General features: G+C 47.9%; 1 protein-coding gene across 1 annotated transcript in view; it reads right to left on the reverse strand.

The window, feature by feature from the left end:
- Positions 1–5,376, reverse strand: part of OPRL1 (opioid related nociceptin receptor 1) — a 47,854-nt gene extending 42,478 nt beyond the window's left edge. The window contains exon 1 of the mRNA XM_010722396.3: positions 5,151–5,376. The gene's annotated coding sequence lies outside the window, so the exon portion shown is untranslated. The remainder of the gene's footprint in view (positions 1–5,150) is intronic.
- Between the last annotated feature and the right edge of the window lie 956 nt (positions 5,377–6,332).

A 6,332-nucleotide genomic window follows, 5' to 3' on the forward strand; every position in this document is an offset into this window, starting at 1 on the left:
GCTTTGGATAATCACCAAAAGCAAGTGACATGTTCTGTTCTCATTTTTGTTTGTGCGGATGACTACAGAAGTAAAATCATGTTGCTGTCATGCCTAACGCCGGCAGGTTTTGTACGAGTGCTTCCCCACAAAGCCCTGCCAGCAGAGCTCATTCCTAATCCCTTCTAACCCCCTCCTGCTCAGGATTTGGGGTCGCTTCCAAAGCTGACAGCCGGCGGGGAGGATTTCAATCCCTGCCTCCAGGACATCCTTTCCTACTATGCTAGAATAACTTATTTTGTCTTCGAAGGTGCCCATTCATGGGGCCATCTGCCTGCTGAGATCACTGCACAAAACTGAATCCACCGTCCTCACCTCCAACCCTGTGTCCATCCCCTGAGACCCTGTAGCAGCAGTCCTACCCAAATACGTCACAACAGGCGGCAGAAAGATCAGACGGCAGGGAGGAAAAAACGTCATTCTCTTGACTATTCAGTATTAATTGAGGAAGTGGATGGGAAAAATCGGGTACACTCTGCACAAACACTTAATAGGCCAGATGGGTTGGAGTAATTCTAAGCAACGGTTTAGTAAATGTCTTAAGAAGAAAATGAATGCAGCCACAGAGCTGCATAAGTGGCATTCAATAAATACTTCAATCAACATGCATTAAAGACCAGAATAAAGGCTATTTGCAATTTTCAGTAGGTACAAAAAAAAAAAAAACCACTATGATTTTAATGAGACATGAAGGCTAATTAGTAACTGGTACTTAATAAGACAGCGATAGTCAATGAGGAAAAGAAAAAAAAAAAGGAAAGCACCCATTTGAAAAACACTGCTACCACAGAACTGTATTTTTCTTTTAACATCGTTCCTGAACAGTTTCCACCAGGAGAATTGACAAGCAGATGGTTTTTCCTCATTTAAGCAGTAAGCACTGCTGCAACGGGGACGGGGAGGAGCACGCAGGTTGAAGCAGCACAAGGGCATGGGTCACCCACACAGTGGATAGGGAGAGAGGAGGGCAGGGGTGCAAAGCAATCTTTTCCACAGCAAAAAGTGTGAGCGGACGTGCATCACTAACCCAGAGCCATTTCTTCTTTCCATGGTAGACAACCTGCTTTTCACAGCCTTCTCTTGCTTTGTAGCTCAGAATAAGAATGCCATGTGTCGAGGACTTAAGTGGGTACTGAGAAAGCAAAGACTCTTTCCAAGCTAACAGGCTCTTCACCACTTCCCCTTGTTTTCTGCATCCATCTGTGCGCACAATTGGACAAATTTCTATTTTGAACCACATTGTTGCCATGCTGCAACGTTACTCCATGGCAGGAGCAATTCTGCTCATCAAGGAGAAGCCACCTGTGGCTCCAGGAGGCTGACATCTGTCTTACTGCCTACAGAAAGCCCACACGGGGAATATTAACTCTGCCTGCAAGCCGTCAGCAGCTCTCGCTCAGATACTTCTTGAGGCAAAGCCAATCCACGCGGGCATCTCCCTGGGGTCCTGTCCTCACCACCCTGCATCACCATGCCAGCACAGCCCTGTCCTCGTGGCTGCACCCAGCTGCTCCAGGGCTGTAAGAGAAAGACATCACAGCAACACTGAAAAACCTCTCCAAGAAACGGCAGAGAGGCAGACTCTCAGAAAACACTCCGAGAAACAAACGAATCATCTAAATTAGAAGATGAGCTTCAAAAGCTGTTGCTTAGGCAGATCTGTGATCTAATCCCATGAGTCACAGCAGCTGTGCCTGGAAAGCAGCACAGACTCTGCCTCGGTTTCTAGCAAAGCAGAGCTTCCTTTCACCACCTGCCCTGTTAGCTTCCCCATGGCTTCACAAAGCACTGGGACACCCCTGCCACCACTCCCAGCCTTTCATCCTGGTACCAGGACAAGCTTTACCAGGGCTGAATCACTCCCTGTATCCAGGTTTCCATCTGCACCATTGGAAAGAAGCAGCACTGCAAAACCGTGAAGACCTCTGTGACATGAGAAAGTTTGAAGGTGAAGAACATGAGGTAAGAGGACATGCCCACGGGAGCCGGCATTTCTGGGAACGAAGCAGAGTGGAAGACAATCCTTCAAGAAAAGGTTAAAATTAACATCCTGATTAAGGTACAGCTCACAGAAATCAACTCAAAGAAACAGGCAGGAGGATAAGCGTGAACAGAGCCCTAGGGAAGGCTGGGGTGTAAAGGTTACACATCTTTCATCTTCTGCCTCTCCCATAAGCTGACCTGGGCTCTGGTCTCCTTGGCTGGGTGAGCATCTCCAGAGCTGAGACAATCCCTGTCACAATGAAAATGCCCCTCAGAAGACAGGCCAGCATGGTGCCACACCATTTCCATAGGCATCACTCTTCAGCCTTTTACGCTTGCTTAAAGTTTGACAATTCTGAGCTGTTACAGCCCTGGCTCTTTGGGATAACCGGTCTCCTTAACTGTTCTGGGAGACCTATAGAAAACATATGGCTTCAGCAGAATTAAATCACCATCTCCTGTGGAACATCAGGTATGGAAAATGCCAACCCAGAACCTACAGCAGATCCCTCAGCACGAGTCTCAATGAGAGAACATCACAAGTTTTAATCATAGGCTGTTACGGGCTATGTAACACACAGGACTGCCTTCCCAAAGCATTTGTTCACAGCGTTGTAAGAAAGAAGCAAATCTTGAGTGGCATTCACGATCAGAAAACAGATAAGGGATGCTGCACAGAAGGGAAGAGGAACGCGGGGGGAGAAAGGAACAAAGAGAATTGCTTCAGCACCTAGCAGTGTTATCTGTGATGTCAGTAATTAGCATGGAGTTATGATTATCACAGTGAGCAGATCACACGGTGGGATTGCTCCACAAAAGCACTCATTCGCAGTTAAATTTTACACCAAATTGCAGCATGAAAAAGAACAGCTCTCCTTAGAGGCCAAGGCAGAATTGCCAGGGAATATGGAGGTATTCAACAAGCCCAGTCTAAGAGACTCAGCATAGTAAATCCTGCAGAAAAACATGCATTCATCCCCGAGGAAAAAAAAAATATGTAAATATATTTATTCTATTTCCCCTGGAGCACAAGGACAGGCATTAGGACTTGGCTAAAGCCTTTTTTTTTTTTTTTTCCTCCACCATCTCAGTGCCTCTGCTGCGTTTCCCCTTGTCTAGACATCTGCACTCTGCATGCAGAATGAGCACTGCTGACGACAGAGGGGAGATCTGACTTGCATTTCCCAGCCCCGTTTGCAGGCATTTTGCAGACATAACTGATGACGCACTCTGCAAGCCCAGGAGGAGGCTTGGGGCTTGTTACACTTTTTGCTGCATAGACACGTTCTGCAATTGCTCCAACCACTCCAGGAACCTCAGCAAGTATGCAGGCAAAGAAAGGCAGCGAGAGGTCCTGAGCACCGCAGGGACACAGCTGGGGGAATGCACCAGCTCTGTAACTCGGGCTGGGGATTGCACAAACATGGCCCTGAAGATCACTTGCAAGTTGTACTGCAAAAATGGAGAGTGCTAACAACAATGTCCAGGATCCCAGGCTCCAGGACCTTGAGCCAAGACCTGGTATCAGATCATCTCCCCCATTTCTCCTGCTCTGAGCAGTCAGAACGAATGGGCCCAATCCAGCAGCCCGAAGGTATCCTCCCTGCTCACTGCCTTTAGGAGCAATGTGAGCTGCCATTTGGTCAATGGGAAAATAACTTGGTTTAGCTTCTTCCCCTGTCATTAGCAGGCATCACATTAAGAACACTGCAAATCGCTGAAGAGAGGAAGAAGCACTTGTGCTAATCAGATTTCATTAGCTGGCAGCACCGTGCATCAAAGCGGGCTAGAGACAGCAGAGAGGGAACTGCACTCCTAATGGGAAACCTCAACACAAGCACCATGTCCTTCCAGATGCAGCATTTCCTTGCTAAACAAACACCAGGGTCCTCTCCACAGCACAACCAGTGATGCACACGTCGGTGAGCACAGCATCCCAATCTTGGAGACTCTCCTCAACCCTGGGGGTCCCTGGGATGCTCTCACCTGATGCTCTCCTGACAACACGTATCTCCTTAATGCAGCAGCAAAAGCCATAATGAGCTCCCAGAGCTGGGATCAGAAGCAAAGACAAGCCAGAACTAGAAAGAAGGCACAGGTTCTAACTGCAAGGGTGATTTCCCAACCTGACAAGGACATTCAGGGTGTTTACTATCTATCACGCATCACTCAGCCTTGAAATCAAGATGCAACATATGCAAGAGCTCAACCAGAAACACAGGCTCAGGGCGATGACTCGTGGAAGCTGGATTCATTAAGTCACTGAGTTCCATGCTCCTGTCACATCAACTGAGTTCAGCAGAGCACAGAACCCCGTGAAATTAAACCAGCTCAAGGTTTTCCAAATAGAAATGCTTTCATCTGGCACAACTTAACACACGCTGCCCTTCTGTGCGGATCAACCCATGCTGGCACAAAGCCCCACACACCCTCCCTTGTTGTGCAGGGAGACATGCCCAGGTGCATCATGTCTCTGAATAACAGCAGGCACAAAATATGGCACTTGCTCTGCAATAGAAAAGTTAGCAGGAATAACAGAAGCACAAGACAAGCAGCAGTCCAGGTGCACATGGTGACAGCACACACAGGTTTTGCTGACAGAGATCCAGCCCTGCACTATTCAGAATTGTCATCAGCTAGATCTGAGCTTGAAGGCGAAATTTAAGTAACTTTCAGCTCCTTATCACCCAAAAGAAACACTGACATGCTATCCAACCCCAAATCACCCTTTAGTCTTACCCCATTCCTGTTCCAGACAGGGCTCAGGCCTCTGTGGGATGGCACAGCTCAGCATCATTCCTGCAGCAACTGCACCAGAGCTCCTGATTTACAGGAATACCAGGAACTTAAACCAATAGATCACCTGTTACCTAGTGCTGTTACATGTTGTTAATCCCATAGCACAAATCAACGAGAAGATGCACTACAGCTGTGCATACCCAGCCCACCAATCCCTCACAACTCAGCTGGCTGCATTAACATGGGCATTAAACAGATTGAGTAAAATAGCATGAAAATACAAGTTCCTCAAACTCTCATCAGCTTTTTCCAGCTTTCAGCCTACCAAGAGTAACTGTTCACTGCCACTGCAGTTATTGGTATTAAATTACCTCCGTAGTGAGACCCACCTACATCCAGGCTGCAGTGCCATGCAGGCACACACAAAGATGCCCAAGGTGCATTATCCTCATCCACGCACTGGGAAAACTGGGAAGGATGTAAGGCTCAGCCAGGAGATCCTCCTCTTCTCAGCCAGCCCATGGTGATGAGTTGGGTCTGAACCCAGCCAAAGCATTCTAGCTTCGAAGCAGCTCCCAAATTCATCACATCTTGGTCACTTGGGGACACTGGATTCACCAGTTCAGCTCAATAATATAATTTGCTTTGTTTCCTTTATTCAGGGATCCAAGTACATTTTATATATTAACCTGAGCCTTTCACCAGCACAATTAATTCAGCAAACTGGGCTATTCATCGGGCCATTGTTGCTGAAAGATGTGCAATATGAGCTACTAAAATACATAAACAACAACATACGGGATTGCAGAGTGGATTGACAGAAAGTAATTAAGTGAGTTGGAAACCAGCCAGTAAAATGAATTAGTTTGTTTGGATTTCTTTTTTTCCAAATAGCCAGAAGTGGTCTAGGCTTCACGTTGCTGCCCAGCTCTGTGTACCAGCTGAGAGAGGCAGCAAACCCAATGGACCAATGCACCAGATCCATGCCTTGGCATATATGGGGTGAGAATCAATGCTCTTTCCAAGGACCCAAATGTTTGTATGTACAGCAACCAGTGCAGCTGGGTGCAGACCTCACCTGTGGTTTCTAGAAGAGCAGGACCGCAGCTGCTGAGTCAAGGAGCTAGCATCTCCCTGTCTGCAGTTCTTTTGCAGACTCCTAAACCCTGTAGTTCACCTGCACAGCTCTAGCATGTGCGAGCCCCCACTGCAGGAGCTGCACCTGGCCCAGCTCCTCCTGAGCTGACCTTGAGCTCCTGCAGCTCCTGTTTCACTATAGCTGCACCTTCCCTGGGGTGAATCAGTCCTTAGGGACGTTCCCTTACAAGCATCCCAGGCTTTCCCTGCCCCATAGTGATGCAGGAGCACACTGGAGCACATCTCTTCCTGCATTCTTCCACATTCCCGTTGCCCTGCATGACTTCCAGTCCCAGAGCCTCATCCTGACCTGAACCATAGCTCCCACCCCTCTCTCGCACTGATTACATGAGATTGCCCTGGGGTGGGGTGAAACAAACAACCTGAGCTACAGCACAAGAGGCCAAAGTGCAGAAATTGCTGTTTATGTGGGA

The sequence above is a fragment of the Meleagris gallopavo genome, chromosome 22 (genome assembly GCF_905368555.1).
Source record: "Meleagris gallopavo chromosome 22, MGAL_WU_HG_1.1, whole genome shotgun sequence".
In the NCBI taxonomy this organism is placed as follows: Eukaryota; Metazoa; Chordata; class Aves; order Galliformes; family Phasianidae; genus Meleagris; species Meleagris gallopavo.